The following is a 22,041-nucleotide window of genomic DNA, read 5'->3' on the forward strand; positions in this document are numbered from 1 at the left end:
AAAGGTCCATTGGACAAGGCAAATCATGTTGTCAAGAAGATGCACATGTGTTGCACCTACTGCCATAAGCAAGGACACATTGCTGAAAAATGTTGGACTCTGAATCCAACAATGCTTCCAAGAAACTTGAAGAAGGTGGAAGGAGAAAATGGCAGAAATGGAAAGGTAGTTTCCATGATTGGTGTGTTTCAGGATGATTCACATGTTGATGCTGAAGTGTAGACAAAGGAAGGACCTTTGAAATGGATTGGTAAGAAATGGTTAGAGTTCTTATCCAATTAAAGACTGCATGTCTTTTGATTTGATGCATCTATTTGCATTTCTTTGTTAATGAGATGCAAGTTGCAGGATTTTACGAGGAAGGTGAATGGAAAAAGTTGAGTAGGAGACTCGCTTTGTTGCTGCAACATTATGTTCATTTCAGCTTCGAAAGTACAATGTACTTAAGCAAAATTTGAAGGATGAAATGCATGCATGAGCATGATATGCATGAACACAGGGATGTTGATGATTTCCTTGTATTTGAACATGTATGTGTAATTAGCTTGAAGGGTTGATTGCTTTGGCATGCATGTAATGCAATATTGACTTGAGAAAAGTTGACGTGGTCTCCAAGATGGAGATAATGATGAAGTGTTTCATCTTTTGAAAAGAATCCTTGAGATCTTTTCTACATGCTTGACTTGAAGGGTCATTTTTTTTAAAGGAATGTTTGGTGGGCTTGGTATCTAGTCCATCATTTGTATGCAGATGTAAGACATGGAGGTGTTCACAAGATGTGAGATCTGTTCTTTTGTTGAAACATGAGTTTTAGGCCATCCAGTTGTTGTCTGTATTTCTGTTGTTGTTGATAGCATGTCAAACAGGTACAAATGTAAATTTTTGTGAAGCAGATGTAACTTCACATTTGTTTGAGCCACCTTGGATCAATGATCAAGGAAGAGAAGTTCAAACTACCTTCTGTGACCTTCTCAGCAGGAGTTCTGCATGAAGTCAAGGAGGAAAATAGTTCTTCCCAAGAGGACCAGCACATCCAGGAAGGAGAGTGGTCAAAGGCTTTGGTTCAGAGGCACTATGCAAGGCAAGTGTATGGAGGCTGAAAGAAGAGGGTGTTGTTACTCTCATTTACTATTCAGATCAGTATATCAATCTTTTGGAGACCAAAAGTTCTTTTAGTGGGAAGGTGTGATCCAAAATGGATCTAGAATAGACTTCTAAGTCTAAAGTGTTCCTCACAGAGGAAAATGAAAGTCAAGGGCTACTCTTGGAAATAGTCCCATTGCATAGATCTTTTCATTTTGAATCTACTGCAACTTGAATGGGCTGAAATGGACTTTGGATGAAGAAGTTATCACAAAAAGAAGATTGCCCATTATCCTTAGAAAAGGAGGCAATTTCTTATAAATGGGACTTAAGGGAAAATGTGTTTTTAAACATAAAATCCCTTAGAGTCCATTGCATCGCATTCCTTTATCGCATCGCAATAAACTAAGGTTGAAGGACTTAAAACAGGCACAAAGGCTTTCAGCGAACCCGACGGATTTATGAATAAAACAAGCGAACCTTTTGAGTTCCGAAAGGAAGGCAGTAAATGGTATTTTGGACAAGCTTCAAGCAATAAGCGGTATTGGACGGGCTCCGCATGATTCCATACATTGGCTGACACCTAGCACGCAGGAGGAGAGAGGAAACCGCTTTTTTAGGTAGTTAATCCCCGTGCAAATTGCACGCCTGAAATGACTGTCAACCGTCGGATTAGAGGTCGTGAATCAACAGTTGAGATGCAATCGGTGATCGCTGATCGAGGGATGCAAAGGGAAGACCCCCAGGCCGTAGCACTACGATATTCCGATATGCGATCAGCGATAGCACCGATGCAAGGGGGCTGATAGTGATACTCCGATGTTCCAATGGGCCGATCGGTGATCAACGAACCCCCAATACCAGAGCCAATGCACATTGCGATTGCGACTTGTGATATGCCGATAAAAGAGCGGACCCGATGGGAATTATAAGCACGAATGCATAAAATTTGAAATTGGGTTTATTCAGATTTTCTTTGTATTTCCCGTATATTGAGGTTTTGACCTCCCACCTAAGCGATTGCGATATGCTGATAGATGACGGACCCGATAGATTTATAGGGGCGATTCTATAATATTTGAAGTCCGGGTTTTCAGATTTTCTATGTATTCCTTTGTATTCGGGTTTTTTGACCTTCCGCATGTGCGATCGCGATTTGCGATGATAGGATAGACCCGAGAGGGATATAGATGCCATTGAATGCATTTTGAAGTCCGGTAAAACGCTCCAATCATGTGTTTTCATCAGTTTTCTTGTGTATTGCATTATTGGGCTATTTCCACAGGAGGAAGGCTGAACGGTTGGGTTTTCCTATGCCCGCCGATTCATTGCAATAGGAAACTGATTCTTTTGTGGAAACAGTCGGGTTCTTCAATGATGGAGGACTGTAACCGATGCATGATAAAAACACAGAGAGAGCGATGGACCAGAGGGAGCTAGAGGATTGAAAAAGGTCGTTGGAAGGTTGCTAAGAGTTGCTTGGAGGTCAAGCGAACTACAAATGGATGCAGAGGCCGGGAGAAGCTCAGAGAGCTGAAGAGCCGGAGCCAGAGCCAGAGCTAGAGCCAGAGCCAAAGTCGGAGTGCCAGAGCCAAAGCCAAGAACAGCAAAGAGATCAAATGATCCAGTTGTTGCTGGTGTCCAAAGTGTACTAAAGATAGAAGAAGGCATTCCAGAGACAGTGAGAGAATTCTGAGGGAGTTGGTGCAAGCTAGAGCAAGATCACTCGGAGCGCTGATTGAAGGAATCTAGTCCAAAGAAGCCTAGATTTGTCTACAGAAGTATGGACAACCAGTGGGATAAGATGGTATTCTAAACCCATAGGTTCAGTTGTAAACCAATGGAGTTGAGCGTGGAGCTTGTAAAAGAATTTATGCCATAATCCCAGAGAGCCTAGTTGAGTTGATTAGAGCTCAAGGAGACGTAGCCCAAGATATCAGGGTGAACTCCATATTACATTGTTGTCTCATGTGTTTGCTTTATTTGTTGCTTTTATTTACTATTATCTGAGTTTTATTTCAGCATAAGTAAATGAACTCAAAACACATAAACAGTTAAGGAAAAACACAAGCATACACCTATTTTCAAGCACTTTTTAATTCCGCAGTTGGTTAATCATAAGGTCTTGGGAATATTTAAGCTTTGGAAGTGGGAGAGGTTCTTGTAAGCTTGACATGAAGCCTTTAGTGCCCCATCTTCAGATCAGTAACTGTAGGAATGGTAGTGACAGTAACTGCTTCCATGTTGACCTTCTTTTCCTGCACCAATTTGTCCATCTCATTCTTCATTTCTTTCAGTTGAGCTATCAACTGAATGATGAGATTCATCATTTCATCTTATTGGCCTTCATTCTCCAAAACTTATTTTGCCTGTGGATGTTCAGTAGGAGGTAATTTCAGCTGCTTGTTCAATGCATCAATGTTTTCATTCTTCTTTTTGATAATCTCTTCGGCTGCTTTGATGTTCTTAGGATCATACCCAACCCCTGTGACCAATTGTTCAAGTGTTTTGATTATGTTATCCTTTGCTTGTGAGGATGCCTTCTCTAGTTTTAACTGTGCTTTGATATTCTCTAGAGAATTTTGTAGTTTTTGTACACTCATAGCTTTGTTGGTCTTAATTGAGTATAGCATTTCTCCTGCTTGCTTGTGAAACTCAATTTGATCTATAGGATGAACATTCTTGGCAAAAACTTCAAATTCTGTCTTTTTGTAATCTACTGTTGTTTTTGGGCCTTGTATCAGTGGCTGTAGAAAAGCCATCTGCATATTTCTAGTTTTGTAGTCGAAAACTGAAAATTACCTATTCTGATCACTAGGAGTCTGTTTCATATATTGGGCACAGGTTTCAGCTTTCAATGCTTCATTTCTCAATTTGATTTCTTTATATTTCTCCCTTATGTCTTTTTCTTATCCACTGGTTTGCTTGATGAAGAGACTTCAACACTATGCTGCTTTTGAATAATCTGAGTATTAGAGGTTGAAGGCTGATGAGTTCCTCTAAAACTACTGGAGGTGCACTTTCTTTAACCACTGGGTCTGCATTAATGACTTCAATTGTCTCAACTATCTCTTCTTGCTCATTTACAGGATTTAGCTTGGGTTTCTTCCTGTACATTAGTTTGAATTTAGTTTCAGTGGTGGTTTGCGCTGAATATGCACCTTCTTCTCTTGGTCTCTTGGAATTCCTATCTTGTTGATCCAGGTCCGGGTGTGACAAAGGACCTTTTCAAGACCTTTTACTTTCGTGATGTGTTAAATTGCATTTTTAAGAGAACATTAATGAATACATCTACATGCTGTAAAGAAGAGGAACAAGACAATCATCAACAACATAAAAACATAAGTCATTGATAACGGAGTTCGTCCAGGAGGGACTACGTCTCTAGGCCACGGTGTCAAGATGGTATAGGTTGTTGCATTAAGTATTGTTAATAGTGATGATGTACATAAGAGGTGATTTCGCTATCATATAAGGAAAATGCCCTCATGCAGGAGTGGCTCTAAGAGATGTTCCACTACAGGAACTCTCAGTCAAAAGACTCCTATTAGTATGACACAAACTCATGCATGATGAGCATCCCGCCAACATCCCATAAAAGGGATCTCAATGCAAAACATGCATGACGACAACATGAGTATCCCATCAACATATAACAAAGGGATCTCAAAACATAACATGATGAATCATGACAACAAGTACATCACATAGATGATTCCGCGTCACATTAAGCAGGAATCATGAAAACGAGTAAGAAACAAGATCCCACATCAAGCATCAAACAGGGATCTGTGCAGCACAATGCATAGCAAAAGAAGTACATGAACACACTGCATATACCTGACAGCCAGGGGTGATCTGAAGAAGTGGATGTCAAACTGCTGAAGATGTTCGGACCATCGATCTGACATCATCAATCACATGAAAATGATTGCTCGCACATGAATGTTGACACTTGCACTCCACTTAGAAAAGTGGTTGAATAACAGAATGAGAAACAGAGAAATATGAACGTGTTGTACCTCTAAGATAGTAGTAGGTCAACTACCAATGCCAGAGCATCTAAAATAATTGTTTTGGGGTTTTTGTTTTAGTTTTGGAAGACCAATGAATGAAGACAGATGAAGAATTGAAGTAATTAATCCTTTGGGTTATATTAATATCTTAGCAAAGGGCTGCTATAAATCTTTACACAGTGATATAGATCAAAAATAGTGGTGAGAAGAAGACATAAACTAATATGATTATCACAGTTTCCAGACTGTAAAACAGAACAATCATAAGTTGGAAAACCTTCTAAACTACGTTCTAAAGGTTCAAGGAAATATACTTAAGCTTACCCAAGATGCTGATGATTTATTGATTATAGGGGATTAGCTAAACAGACAGTTCATTAATCCATTCTCTTAATAGATGATCACTTCAGGAGCTTATAAGAATAAATTGAGACACAATTCTTCCTACCTAGATATCTCTATAAGTCATAAGCATATGAAGAAAAACATAATGATTGGTAACTGGAAAAACTTACAGGATAACACAAACTATGTAAAACCAAATTCAGAATCCTCTGCTTTGTATTAAGGCCCCAGAAAGACTGAGTACATCAAGTGTCTACAAAAGCTTCCTTCAAAGGTGGCTTCCAGGTTCAAAGTAGAATTAACAGTCAAGACTTAACAAGCAATGAACAATGAATCTTGAACTTCGAACCATTAACATCTCGAGAAGAGAGTTATTTATACAAGAATGAAACTAGGAAAATATCCTAACACTGATTAATATTTATTCTAGGAAAGGAAAGATCTTCATACAAGAAGATAGGGGTAGCTATTGAACTGCTTCTTGTTGTCCCCTTTTATTCAGGTTGTGTTGGCTTTGTTGTTTGATATTTTGCCCCTTTAAGCTGCTTAACTGTTTGAATCCTTTACACTTGGTTGATTTCTTCATTTGATCTTTCATCTGATACTCTTTAAACTCTGTGAAAATCATTTGACCCTACTGATTAACCTTTACTGTGTTCCTTTTTCCTTTATTGTGCATTTCAAGTTTTTACTGTGTTTTTCAATAGTAAATCCCTTTAGATTTGTCTTCAAATTGTATGCAGGCTTTTTCTTTGTAAGCTTGGAACAAAAGTCTTTTCCTGCAAAACACAGAAATTGTTAAGAAAAATTGCGACAGAGGAGGACATTAATGGCTTTATTGAGCTCAGAAGGATATTGGAAGGAGTCTAGAGCGTATCGGAAGGTAAAACCACGGCTTAATTGGTCACAGAGACTTATGGAGGGTTTACTATGAAAACAGGCGAAACAAAGGCAAAATGTTAATTTTTGTGTTTAAATGGAGAAACGACTTTCTTTTTTAAATATGGGGCGAACTTAATAGTGGCTATTTTGTCGTTATGCGGGAGGCAGTTCTGGTTTTCATCGCACCGCTTTATGGAGCGTGGGCAGTTTTTGGAGGGGTCACCCGAAATGATATGCGTAACAAGGGGAGGTCATAGGAATACCACTTTTCGGGTGGGTAATGCCCGTACAGAGATCCAACCCGAAATCGTTGTGGGCCGTTGGATTTGAATATATGAGATCGATTGGTGGTGGAGTGAAAGAGCAGTACGGAGGGTCCCAAAATATTATGGTGGCAATGGCTTTATTATGTGTTAAAAATGTGATTAGCGGGGTTAAATGGAGGTTAAGGTTAATTCTTTGTTAAAATCATAAAAACAATTTAACAAAGAAAACCTTCGCAAAACAGATATGGCAGATTTGAAATTTTATGAATGCGGGCGGATAAATGGCATCGGGTTCAGGTTAATATTGCATATCCCAATCGCAGTTTAGCGGGGGAAGGTCCATCACAAAGGAATGTGATAGGGGCCGAATGCGACGTACGAATAAATCATGTATGATATGTGCTCGAGTTCGGGCTCCCATCACAATCGGAGATCGCAATGGCGGAGGGTAATGTTACAAGTGGGACTTGCGATGGGGGAGGATGCGATATGGATATGAAATATGATATATATTTGGTCAAGTTTGGGTCCTTTGTGATCCCATATCGCAATATGAGGGGAGTGGATGCACATTGAAAAGGCTTGCGATCCGTCGATGTGATGCTTTATTAAAATACATAGTTTTATTAATAAAACTAAGGGTTTTGGGGTATTTTATTAAAGGGAATTAATATATATGGGAAAGAAAATTTTAGGGGTTTAATACTATAGTTAGTGTTAATATGATATATGTGCGGAAAAGGGAATTATAGGCGGAAAAGGGAATTATAGGTGAAAAGGGGAAAATACGAAGTATTATGCTTTTTATGAGTTTATTTGCTTTTCATATATATGCATCAATACTTAGGGTAAACACCTTTTTGTGGGTTTTTCGGGTAAAAGGGGATTTTACATGGGATAAAGGGATTTTACATAGGGTTTTCACTTTTCCTAGGTAAAAAGGATTTTAACCTTAGGAAAAGGGGTTTTTTGTGGAAAATGAATGAATATGAATGTATGAAGGTAGGAAGGGGAAATTAGTGAATACAGGGATGAATGAGGATGTATGGAAAGTTAATTAATTGATCTTATAGACCTTCATTTGCTTTGTGTAATTGCCTCATGGACATAGAAACATGATAAATCTACATCTTGTCCAATCAATAATCAAACTTTTGCAACCTTTCTTTACTTACCCTTTACTTATCCTATCATTTCTTCTTCACTTAATGGGTGCATTTAAGCTAGCAAACCCTTTTCCTTTCTTTCTATTTTTACAAAAGCAAACTATTTAAATCTACCCTTATAACCTCCAAGGGCTTAGATTAAATTGATGAGCACCTTATTATTCTATACCTAACTATTGATCTGCTAAGATTAAACAGTTTGGCCACATCTTTATTCTCTAATTATAACATCAAATTTAAAGCATGAAGCAATCAAGATTAAAGTATTTGCCTGTCATGGGTTGTGGCATTATGACAAGCTGCACACAACCATTATTTTGCAAAAACAATAGTAGTGCCATTTAGACTTGCTCACTTTGTTTTCTTTTCTTTCTAACCTAACATTTTCTTTTTGTCTTTATTTTTTAGGACATGTAACCTAACATTTTCTTTGATATGGACATCATCATCAAGATTTTTTTCACTAACATTTTATTCACTATCGTTATGTCCATATCCTAACTTAACATTTTTTCAAAATATTTTTACTATTTTACTCTACCTTATCAAAACCAAAAAATGCTACAACAGAACGCACCATTAGATTTGTGGCATTGAATAGTGCAAAATCGACTTTTCAATTTTTGAATTCTGAGAAATTGAGAATCTGGGGCTCAAAGAATCTTTTAGATTCCCCTAGATTCCTCAAAGATTTTGCTCCATGGTGGACTAGAAATATGCAACTCCAAAGGCGAATCTGACCTCACCATTGTGATCCCTACGAAAAACCATGAAAAACGACTGTAAACTTGACTATATCCCGACATGGAGAAAAATTACCTCCTCGGGAAAATTTCAAGGATCTTGGTTCCTCTCCCTGTTTTTGCAGTAGTCATGGTTCAACCTACACACTGAAAAATGGCCAAAAAATGCGGAACTTTGATGGAGAAATGGATAGCGCCATTGCGTTCATGGCGTCGAGAACTGCTGAAACCATATAAAATTTGTCAAAATCTAACAAAGTGAAATTTCACCCCTCCTGCAAAATGGTGTCTCGAACTATGTGCACTGCCTTCCTCTGCCTCGAAATTTTTGCCTACTCCTAGTTACTCCATCTGCCCAGGAACACTGAAGAAAACTGGGTTTATGTAAATTTGTTGGCGGAGTTTACAAGAAACTCGTTTTGGTGCATTGGTTAAACTTTGGAAAAATCATTGAGGAGGGGTCGGGGATCAAATCCCGCCCCTCCCTTTTTTTGACATGGAATGGTTATACATTATTTTAATTGGGAGGTGAGTCCGCCAATTTGGTGGCCCGCTCCCTTAACCTCCGCTGCAATTTCCGGGGTGTTGTTTTATATTAATGGTTGGTTACGGGGTTGTACATGGTATATGGGGTTGTATTAAAAGTTTTGTTGTAGATGGGGTCGCCGCATGGTGGCGGGCCAACCCACATGGCTGGCGCGGGCTCGATACCCGCTGGCCTCATTATTTATCATGGCATATGTGTTGGGGTTTGGAGAGGCATGGGGTGGTGGCCCCCACCCCCCCCCCCCCCCCCCTTGTATATATTTTCTTTAATTTTTATAATTAATGAGCCTTTTGAAAAATTTCAAAATTTGACTGAAGGAGTCAAATTAAACAGCCCACAAATTCACCTAGAATTTGGCCCAGGTTGGTCGAAATCCGGTGGCCAGATTTTGTCCAAATTGTGGCCTCCTTAAGCCTGCCCAGTGAGCAAAAAGTCAACCCAACTTTGATTGCTTCTAACTTTCGCATACGGACTCGATTTGATGAATCGTTCACACAACCATGATCAGGACGAAAATATCTACGCTCTATTCCTAGTTCAAGCATAATCCAAACATTTTGGCTTTTGAGCTTTCCTGAGTCCTCTTTGTCCTGTGTGTGTCTCTGGAGCCACCTGTATCAATCATCCCCACTGAGGAGCTTTTGGTCCTCCAAAAGCATGAAAAATAATCTGCAACTTCTATGTACCTTGTCCGCATCATAGGCATCCTGAAAAGGTATCGCTTCCATGTCTTTCACCTTTGTTCTTCGAAGACTTAAGCGATGAGCCGACACCTGTAACCTCTACAAACTGTAGTACATTGTTTCGCAAATTACATGCTTGACTTTCATGACCAACTAATGACCCAAACATCCCACACTTGCCATGAGCTTATAACACATACTCGGTGGTCAAGTTTACAACAAGATGGACACAATACCCTAGCTACGAAAACAAGACCAACATATCATTGTTGCTTCAACAAGTGATGGAAAACACATCATCATTGCAACACATGATTTACGAAGATAAGGCCAAACACTATTGTTTTTCTTTAACAAGTGATGGAAACATGACATCACTTTCACAGTGCAACATGCGACACTAAATAAGACCAGACATCACTGTTGTTGAACAAGTGATGGAAAACACATCGTCACTTTTACATTTTAAAATGCAACAAGTGATTTACAAAAGCACAACCATGAAACGACAACATGTCTAGAAACCATTTTTCACTTATCAAGGTGAACAGGTCATGACCCTGTGGTGATTTTGCTTGTTGAACAACCGTTTCACTTGGTTCATGCACCAACGCTTTGTTTTTAAGGCGCTGCTCTGGATGGAGCCTCCAACAAGTGGCTCTTTGATGGCCACTTTTGTCATAATGACTGCAACAGGTCTTCTTTCTCCAGATCCGTTTAACCTATTGTTGAGAGGGTCTTTTATGCCTCATCTTTTTGTGTGCTGCCATTCTTTTCCAACACTTAGAAAATGTATGGTTATGTAATCCACAAAAGGTACATGTTTTTCGATGCCATGTTTTACGTTCATCTTTAAAAACATAATTATCATCGAAATGAACATTCGAATGTTAAGAGTGGTTATGCCTTTCCTTGTCGTCTTTGGTGTAAGTATGGCGATGAGAGCTTGCCTCAGCTCTTTCCCTACAATGGGTACTGCCATGGGATGATGGGGATTTTTTCCCATCATTCTCTTTCCTCGACAATTTTGACGATGTCTCGGAAGAATCTGACACCTTCGAGCATTCTCCTTTGGTGTATCTCAAGCCTGCAAATTGGGGTATTTGCACAACCTCCAATGATTAAGTTATGCATTGGTTATTAACACCAAGTTCTTTTTCCTCCTCGTGCCTCGCCCTGGTAAGGAGCCTCATGTTTGTCCCTGTAATTGGGATCTCCACATCTCCAATAGAAACCATACTATGCGAAGACGAAACCGAAAGGAAATCAACATGTTTTACCTCCTCTGTCGATTTGGAAAGAACTGATGAGGACTTCTCAACATCTATTGTTGGTGGTTCACTAGTTGTCTCAACGCATTCCCCAACTTCCTTTCTGACATACCCAAGTCCTATCTGACGGGGTAATTCCTCCACTTTGATGGGGTTGACAATGCCTTGGACATTAACTCCCAAGCCTTTTCCTTCATACCACATTTTCCTCAACAATTTAGAGATAATTCCTGTGGTATGATTTTCAAAAACAACAAAATCATCATCAGGATACATACATGAATGCAGAGAATTACTTTTTACCTCACATGGGTCACGCTGCAGCTTTTCCAAGGCCTCGTCCTTTGCTTGCAGTTGTCGTAGAAAACTATGTTTCTCCTCTTTCTCTTCATGTAGAAGCATATTTAATTCAGTGTTATCTGTTTGAAGATTTTGGTTGTTGTGCTTCAGTTCTTCTAGGGCCTCTTCCATGGCTCACAACTGAACCTGCAATCGCTCCTTTTCCTCTGTCTCTTTTTGTAGAGTTTCATACATTATTTCCACTCTTTGGGAAATTTTGAGCATGGTCTCGTACATCGCTTTTTCATCCTCTGTCGTTGCATGTTCCATTGTTCATGCTGCAATTCACATCCACGCAAAGACTGCTCCGATACCACTTGATCCAAGTCCGGGTGTGACAAAGGACCTTTCCAAGACCTTTTACTTTCGTGATGTGTTAAATTGCATTTTTAAGAGAACATTAATGAATACATCTACATGCTGTAAAGAAGAGGAACAAGACAATCATCAACAACATAAAAACATAAGTCGTTGATAACAGAGTTCGTCTAGGATGGACTACGTCTCTGGGCCCCTGTGTCAAGATGGTGTAGGTCGCTGCATTAAGTATTGTCAATAGTGATGATGTACATAAGAGGTGATGTCGCTATCATACAAGGAAAATTCCCTCACGCAGGAGTGCCTCTAAGAGATGTTCCACTGCAGGAACTCCCAGTCAAAAGACTCTTATCAGTACGACACAAACTCATGCATGATGAGCATCCCGCCAACATGGCATAAAAGGGATCTCAATGCAAAACATGCATGACGACAACATGAGTATCCCATCAACATACAACAAAGGGATCTCAAAACATAACATGATGAATCATGACAACAAGTACATCATATAGACGATTCCGCGTCACATCAAGCAAGAATCATGAAAACGAGTTAGAAACAAGATCCCACATCAAGCATAAAATAGGGATCTATGCAGCACAATGCATAGCAAAATAAGTACATGAACGCACTGCATATACCTCACAGCCAGGGGCCATCTGAAGAAGCGGATGTCAAATTGCTGAAGATGTTCGAACCATCGATCTCACGGCATTAATCGTATGAAAATGACTGCTCGCACATGAATGTTGACAGCTGCACTCCACTTAGAAAAGTGGATGAAGAATAGAATGAGAAAAATAGAAATATGAATGCACCATTAGATTTGTGCCGTTGAATAGTGTAAAATCGACTGTCTAATTTTTGAATTCTGAGAAAATTGAGAATCTGGGGCTCAAGGAATATTTTAGATTCCCCCTAGATTCCTCAAAGATTCTGCTCCATGGATGGACTGGAAATATGCAACTCCAAAGGTGAATCTGACCTCGCCATTGCGATCCCTGTGGAAAACCATGAAAAACGACTATAAACGTGACTTATTCCGACATGGAGAAAAATTACCTCCTCGGGAAAATTTCAAGGATCATGGTTCCGCTCCCTGTTTCTGTAGCAATCATGGTTCCACTTGCACACTGAAAAATGGCCGAAAAATGTAGAAATCTGATGGAGTAACAGACAACGCCATTGCGTTCGTGGCGTCAAGAAGTGCTGAAACCATATAAAATTTGTCAAAACTTGACAAAGTCAAATTTCACCCCTCCTGCAAAATGTTGCCTCAAATTGTGTGCACTTCCTTCCTTTGCCTCAAAATTCGTGCCCACTCCTGGTTCCTCCATTTGCCCGGGCGCACTAAAGAAAATTGGGTTTATGTAAATTTGTTGGCAGAGTTTACAAGAAAATCGTTTTGGTGCATTGGTTAAACTTTGGAAAAATCATTGAGGAGGGGTTAGGGGATCAATTCCCACCCCTCCCTTTTTTTGACATGGAATGGTTATACATTATTTTAATTGGGAGGCGAGTCTGCAGGTTTGGTGGCCCGTTCCCTTAACCTTTGCCGCAATTTCTTAGGTGTTGTTTTATATTAATGGTTGGTTACAGGGTTGTACATGGTATATGGGGTTGTATTAAAAGTTTTGTTGTACATGGGGCCGCCACATGGTGGTGGACCAGCCCATGTGGCTGGCGTGGGCTCGATGCCTGCCGACCTCCTTATTTATCATGGCATACGATATATGTGTTGGGGTTTGGAGAGGCGTGGGGTGGTGGGGGTGCTGGCCCACCCCCCCCTTTATATATATTTTCTTTAACTTTTATAACTAATGATCCTTTTTGAAAATTTCAAAATTTGACCAAAGGAGTCAAATTAAACGGGCCACAAATTTGCCCAGAATCTGGCCCAGGTTGGCCAGAATCCAATGGCCGGATTTTGTCCAAATTGCGGCCTCCTTAAGCTTGCTGAGTCAGCAAAAAGTCAACCAACTTTGACTGCTTCTAACTTTCGCATACGGACTGAGTTTGACGAACCGTTCACACCGTCGCGATCAAGACGACGAGATCTACACTTTGGTCCTAGTTTGAGCATAATCCAAACATTTTGATTTTTGAGCTTTCTTGAGTCCTCTTCGTCCTATGTGTGTCTCTGGAGCCACCTGGATCACTTATAGGGATGGAGTCTACAGGACAGGACTTGTCTCAACTAGTTTCTCCACCTCTTTCAAAGTACCCTCCATCCACTCTCATTAGTTGGAGTACCTCTCAATCTTTGGTTTGGAATCATGGACAAAAGGAGTTAATTTAAACTTGATTCTTAACTTGCTGATAACTCCTAAAGGATCATACTGCCATTTGAAACTATCACTGAACTTGAATTCCTGTAAACACTTATCTGCTTGTTTACCAACATTTCTATTGTTGATAATGAAAGGACCAATCTGGTTCTTGATTTTGAACTGTGTTTTCTTCTTGGTTGATAGAAAATTAACCTCATTTGAATTTAGGATCTGCCTGATATATTCTAGTGCAAATAACCTCATGGGAAGGTATTTGGGCAGCTTGTAAGGAGTGAGTTGACATCCATACACCCTAATTTCAGTGTGGTTCTGGTACAAATACCAGTCTCCTGTTCTACTGTGCTCTGACAACTGTAATATTTTCTTCATTTCTTCATTGATCCTAGGTTGACTGCTACTGCTTAGCATGTTGGCAACTGGATGAATAAAGGAGTCAATGAAGTCCTTGTAGGTGAACTCTGTGGAATATTTTCTGATTAGGGAAGTCCAGAAGACAACTGATTGTGGGTTACCCTCAGTGTCTAGTTTTTGGAGGCTTACTGCAAACCTTTCAGATTGGAAGTATAAGAACATATGAAACAAAACAGATGAATACTTGAACACACCTTCTTCAGGTAATTTAACTAACTGCTCATGGATAGAATCTGATAGGTATTGAGCAAAGTTAAATGTGAAAGCAGGAGGTTGTCTTGGGTAGAAAATGGATAGAAAACCTAGGATTGAAGCATCAACATACTCATCTGTAAAATAGCCTAGAATACAAGACAACATTGAAACAATCTGTCTTGTTCTTTCTAAAAAAATTGAGGCTAAATAAGGAGGATTACTCTTTGGGGTTTTAACAGATGAAGGAAGAAAAATTTGGAAGATTTGAAATCTCTTGGGAAATTCAAGCTTTAGATATAACTTGGTGAGGATTTCAATTGACAAAGGGGCTTCATCAAGCTTAGGTTGAATTTGCAACATCTGGTTTATTGATTCTGCAGTAATTGTGAACAAAATCTCTTTGCTAGGGGTTACTAGGGCTCTTTCACTGGGCAGATAATTGACTTGACAGAGCCTGATGATTTCTGGAAATTGGAAGGTTTGTGGGAAGATATACTTGGGTAGGTTTGAATCCCAGAGGAGGATATCATCAGCCTGGTCTATGAATTTATCATGGCTCCAATAGTGGAGCTCAAGGAAGTTGAAATCAGTGACTGTATCACTGATTTTGAAGTCTTTGTCAGCAAGGGGGTTATGTTCAACATCGATTACAGGTGGTTGCAGGGGATTGACATTTATAATACTCTCGGAGGCCATTTAATTTGTTCAATTTAGCAGTTATTACTTTCTTGCTTAAGTACAGGCCTCGACACTTAGGAATACCTGGAAAATGAAGCTTTTAGTATGTAGAAGGGGTTCTGGAAGCAACTGAGGCTTTCTGGCAGTGAAATAGGCTTCAATGGTCTTTATAAAGCTTTAGGCTGCGTCGGCACTGTCTCCTGGTGGCGAAAGGCTTGAATTATGGTGTGAAAGCTCTTGAAAACAGGTTGGCAGAGCTCTTTTTCGCAAACTTCAACAGAATAATGGTGAAAAGACTGTAAAGGGTAGGTTTATTGCTTTTAACCAACAATGGTTAAACATATGGGCGTGGGGTTAAATTCAAATGGCAGGGTGGTTTCATCATACAATTCGGACGATGGACTGGTGGTTATCGCATGGTGAAAAGCGGGTTAGTGGTTTTAGATTGGAGGATGTGATACAATCTGGAGCTGCCACGTAGCAAGGGAGCGGGGTTGCAAAACTACTCATTTCGCAACCCATCGATGGTGTTAAAAGTTGGGCAATTGGTGGTGCGATAGGCTCTATTGGCCATTGGATCTGAGGAATGAAGATCCGACAAATGGACAAATAGGAGAGGTGAGTCGGGGATTTGATAGGCGGGGCCCGGGGATAAGTGATGTGATGGGTATTAAAATAGAAGTGGGGACCCGGGATAATTAGTGGGGGAATTAATGAAAAATGGGGTTGGGAAAATATATATGTGGGAGTTAATAATACAGTAAGAACATGAGTTAAAAAAGGATATTGGGTAAAGTTTTTAAACATGTAAGTGGGTTTTTGCATTTTTAATCGAAAAAAGGGGGAATTAGTAAAGGGGAATTTACTTTTTTAATGAAAATATGCCATTTTAACTAGGGAAAAGGGTTTTAGTAAAGGAAAATAAGTGAAGTAAGGAGAAAAGGTTAAAATGAAGGGAAGGGATATTTTTACAAGGGAAAATGAGTTTGGAAGGAAGTTAGTAATATGAAATGAGCCAATTGATGCTCTCCATGCCTTGTGAAAACTGCTTCTGCCTACCCATCATTTACCCTAACATTTTTCTTCATTTATTGGGTGCATTTGAGCTTGCTGACCCTTTATTTTTCTTTGATAATCAAACTATCTAATTCTAATCTTATAACTTCCAATGGCTCAAATTAAAATAATGAGCTCACTATTATTCTCTACCTAACTACTGATCTGCCAAGATTAAACAGTTTGGCTAGATCTTTTTTCTCTATCTATCAGCATGAAATTTAAAGCATGAATGAATCAAGATTAAACTATTTGATCATCATGGATTGTGGCATTTTGACAAGCTGCACACAATCTTATTTGCAAAAAGTAAACTAAGAGTAGTGGCATTTGAATGTGCACACTTTCATGATCTATTTTTATCTCTTTTTGGTGGGGTTCATATTTTATCTTATTTTTTTATCCTTTTCTTTTAGTCCTTTGATTTTTCTTTTAGGACTTACCCTCTTTACATTTTTTAATATGGGAAAACATTTTGTAGAAAGCAAAAGTATGTACCATATTACGAGATTTTACATAGTAAATTCAAAATTATGAAGCCTAGTATTATAAGAACCTAACACCAACAATGAGCTTCATCGTGACCCTCGATGGAACAATGTTTACATATTGTTTTCTCTCCTTCCTTTTTAATGGATGCATTTTTCTTCCCCTTGAAACGCTTTTCTTTCTCTTTACCCTTAAATGGTTTTTTACTACCTTCTTCTAGGGTGTTTTTCCCTCTTGCCTCAAGATGAGTGGCTTGCACACACACATCATCTAGATTATTGGGATTAAACATTAAGATAGTATGCCTAAGGTAACTGTGTAAACCCCCTATGTACTTCAGCAATGTGTCATTTGATTGCAAATCTATACCTAACATCAGAGACCTTTTTCTGAATTCTTGGGTGTAATCTTGCACATTTTGACCTTTTAGTCATCTAAAGTTTTGCCAATCCATGATGGCTTTCTGCATATAAGCTAGAGGGTAGAATTGTCTTTTAATTGCAGCAATAAAATCATTCCAAGAAATTGAGATCCTACCATGTTTTTTAATCTCCTCTTAGGTCTTTGATTCCCACCATACTAGTCCTGCACCTTCCATTCTCAAGGAAGCTAACTGAATCTTTATGTCATCCTCTTGAAGGTTTTGAATCCTGCAATAAAGCTCCAACTGAAAAATCCAATTATCAAGCTTCTCTGCATTCACTTCACCATTATACATGGGCAACTCGAATTTAACATCAAGTTTTAAAAAAGGTGATTTACCAGTTCCTTTTGAAGAATGATGATGAGTATGAGTAAGGTTTGTATTAGTGGAAGAGTGTGAAGATGGATGTGAAGAAGAAGATGAAGAAGATGGTGGAGAGGGTGGAGGTTTGTCTCCATTTCCATTACCTCCTCATGAAGAGCCTTCTCCTTTGGGAGGTTTGAAACTTTCTCCTTGCAACTTGTTGTTCCTCTCTTCATAGAGGACCTTCACCATCTCTCTCATATCAAAGAAAGCCTTTATGAAGGTCTTCTCATCTTCTGTCATGTTTGTAGGTTCTCCTTCATGAGACATGATCTCTAGAGTCTCAACTGCAACTTGAGGTTGAACTGGTGTTGAATATTGTGGCAACCTTGTTCTTCTTCCCCTTGACCCAACTTTAGGGCTTCCAACCAACTTTCCTTCACATATTTTGAGTTTTAACCTTGTAAGAATGAAATAAACTTGCAAACAATTAAATCCTTCTTTCACAAAGCAAACCTAGTCCTCTAATACCAAATTGGTCTATGTTTACAATGCTCAAATGCTTCTGAAACCTGCTCCAATCAATTCAGAATGTCCAAAAATGGCTATCTAGCCTTTTTTTGCATCCAATTTGGTGGAAAACTAAAGAATTTATGACTTCCCCTAGTTCTCCCAATATTCAATCCACAAATTGCCCCATTTATGGCATGATCCTACAAATTAGCCCCAAAAACGCGCTAATCGAGTGAAAATTTCGTCGCATAACAGGCCATAATCTGTAGGTCGACTGTCTATCGCAAATCGCAATCGGCGAGGAAACCAACGGGATTTATAGTATGTGAACACAACGAGCGAAGTGAAACTGAGATGTGGCAGACTCGATGGAAATATTAACGCAACCGATAAACATATTGCGTCCACGATCCTTTCACAAATCCCAATTTGGCATAATATCGGTTGTCCATATATGCAGGACTTATGTTTTTTTGCGAAGTGCGATTGCAATCTGTGATCCATCGCATTACAACTTTGGGGCCGATCCCTTAATGCCTTTCCGCCTGTCTTTTGTGAAGTTCGATTGCGATCTATGATCCATTGCATGACAACCCTCCCTTGCTCGAGGCCGATTCTTTAATGCCTTCCCGCTTGCCTTATCACATCGCATCTTGGTTGTTATGGGGCCGATCTTTAATGCTGACCCGTCTACGACATGCGATTTGTGATATGCGAGGGCCAATGGCGGCTTGCCACTTGGCGCCTCCCCATTCACTGAAGGGCCTTGCCACATCATCCAATCCTGCCATGTGTCCAAGTCAAACCTAAACTTTGATTTGCTCTAACTTCTGCATATGAGCTCGGATTTGAGTGCCATTCGCACTGTTGGAATCAGAATGACGAGCTCTTCGATATGAAGCTAAGCTTATCAAGATTCTGAGACTTTTCTTTTTGAGACTAATTTTGAGCACTTGGTCACTCATACACTTGCACACTTAGAGTTTCTTGGAGCACTCTTGGAGTAGTGTGGCAAACTTTTGGATTTGGAGCAAGAAGGCAAAGAAAAGGCAAGAAAGTGCAAGGGGACAACATGATCAATAGCTACAGTTGGATTTCTCTGTAGGTATCAAGTTGCATGTATGGTTTCCTTGCTAGTTTTGGCATGCATGGTACATGCATGTGGTTTCTTGGCTATGAATTGTCATTGGCATGGAGGATTGCATGGATTGATAATGGTTTTGCCTAACCATGTCATTTCTTGGATAGTCATGGCGTTGTGGGTTTTTCCTTTTGTTTTCTGATTGGTGTTCATGTTCCTTGTTGTTGTGGGTTGAGTTCCTAGTTCCTGGAACCTTGGTTGGACAAACGCTCTCGGAGCCTTGTAACAACTTGAGTTAAGTTATAGTCCTAGAAGCCCTAGTTAGACAAATTCTCTAGAGCCCTTGGTGGGTTGAGTTACTAGTCCTGAAAGCCTTGTTTGAACACTCTAGAGCCCGACGACAGTTGTGGGTTGAGTTACTAGTCTTGGAAGCCTTGGCTGGAACAAATGCTCTAGAGCCCTGGACAACTTAAATAGAGACCGATCTGGTGATGGTTAGTGATATTCGACCGTGATGTGGAATCATTGGTTGAGGGTTGAGGTGGTTTGGCCTTTGGAAGCCCTGGTTTGGTTTTCTTGGTTTATTCCATGAGATCTCACGTTCATGTTTAGAATATGGCGCGGGGGTGATTGGCTGAAAGAGATATTTGGTTCAACCCAATCTATGGTCAAGTGGTACGTGGAAGTCCTTGACTTAGTTGGATTTGAATATGTTAATATGAGCTCCTTTCCTCTTGTATTTTATGAGTAAATGTGCTTGTTATTATGTGGATTTAATGGTTGTTTCATCATTGATATGTCTCTGGTTATATGTTGGTTATAAGCATGGTTTTATGACAGACTTGAGTTATAGCTCTCATCATGCTTCGGTTAGTAGATGAATGGTAATGAATGAATGACCTAATATATGATAATGCAGCTATTGTGAGAGGGCATCAGACCTTCTGGACGATTCTCAGATAAGTATGAGGCCCCTGTGCTCAGATCTGTATTTATGACATGTACTTTACATGTTCATGATATGTTTGACATAGTCCTTGTCATGGTTAGGTCGGGTCAGGTTAAGTCCTTATTCAAGTTTTGCGTTAAAGGCATTGTCTCCTTGTTATTCACCATTTCTAGAAGTTTCATTGAGTTCTGGGTAGAGGCTTGGGTTCTAAACCTGAAAAAGTGGCTTAGATCTTGTGATCGCAGGCACATAACTGGTTATAATACTGCAGTCGCTGGGAAGCAGGCCTGTGGGAGCGATTGGAGGCCTTGTCATGGGAGCGACTGGGGTCTAGTTCATTGAAAAAGAAAGTTAACTCAAGGGTTGGTCACATGTAGTGTTTGGTTGGCTTTTGGGGGTCCTACAACACCTGAGGGAGGTCAGTAAAGTTTTGGTTCATCGGTTCCACTTCCTTAACTGTACTTAGGGAGTTTAATCATATTTTAGTAAATCTTTGTCATATATTGACCCCAGTGGACTGGTAAGATTGGGTAAGTGTGGGAGAAGGTTATTACATTCACATAGATGTTTGACATTTGACAAAGAGGTGATCCATTGTTTCCTCAACTCAAAAAACATGGCACTTTGCCTTGCGAATTCTAGGCACTAAAGAAAATCTAGATCAATCCACCTTTGAATACTTTTTGTGTTGTTCAACTAAGAAATATAAATTACTTAGTGCTCTCCCCATATTTGTTGCTTGGGGCATTTGGAACCTCATGAACAAATTTATTTTTTAACGTAGGAACATAAATATTCTCCTCTCATCCTCCAAGATCACCCTTTTTTTCCCAAAGAATACCTCTCCGAACAATACAAAAGTCCTAGAAGGAGTCATTTCTCGCCCATATCCTATGATTTAGTTGTGGGTTTCTTTTGATGGTGTTGCGTGAAATTATATATGTGGCGGGGGAGGTTAGGTTAAATTACCTGAAAACATATCTTTCACATTCAGAATAGGAATTGAGAATGGGACCAATCCTAAAGTAGAGTTGCTTGCATCTTGGGTGCTTATGACACTAGCTAAGAGAGAAAATATAAACTATATCCACACTCTTGGTCACTCTAAATGTGTTATAGATTGGTTGGTAGGTGAAGCCTAGTTAGAGGTACTAAACTTGGATGCTTGGAAGCACAAAACTATTGAAGCAAAAAACAACTTCCTGAAGATCAAGCTTCAACACATTTACAGGGAATTTAACAAAACAACTGACAAGTTATCAAAAAGTGCCCTATCCTTGGACCCTGGCACTATCCTCACGGAGGATCTTGTCGGTGGCTATGTCCAAGCTACTCACCTCTTTCCCTTGGATCTCATGTTCTAAGTTGGATACCTCAGCATTTTATTTGTAATTTTTCATATCGGATTCCAAAAAAAATAGACACAATTATTCAACACATTAGTAACAGGCCCCTGCCTCTCAGACACACAATTCTTCAAATCCTTATTGAATATTTTAATGGAAAAATAGCTTAGTTGTTGTACCACATGCATAACAACAATTAGTTTTAGTAATTTTCTATTTTTTTCTCTTAATAGTACTTCAGATTTTGCAGAATTTGTACAACTCCAAATTTGTTCTTGTTGTATATGTAGTTTTAGTTTTCTCCAGACAACTTGGTCATTGATGCACTTTACAGTTTGTTGGATAAGCTAATTTTTTTTTTATGAAAACAACAACATGGTTGTACTTTTGATTACAGCTTGTTGTATAGTGTGAAAATTTCTAAAGAACATGTTTGTACTTTTTTTATTCATGGCGAATAACAAAAATATTTATGGATATTAACATTCAAGTACTTTGTTAAATATGTTCATATAATTTTCAAAGGATTTTAGCTCAAGTGCTTTGGTGAACAATTAGTGGGTCCAAGTCTCTGGAGACATGTTGTAACTCACTCCTTTTTAAAATTTATGAAATAGTTGTATCTAGTGTAATAATGTTAGTC

The sequence above is a fragment of the Pinus tabuliformis genome, chromosome 6 (assembly GCF_031772625.1).
Source record: "Pinus tabuliformis cultivar Carrire ecotype Pingquan chromosome 6, CPIR1, whole genome shotgun sequence".
NCBI lineage: Eukaryota > Viridiplantae > Streptophyta > Pinopsida > Pinales > Pinaceae > Pinus > Pinus tabuliformis.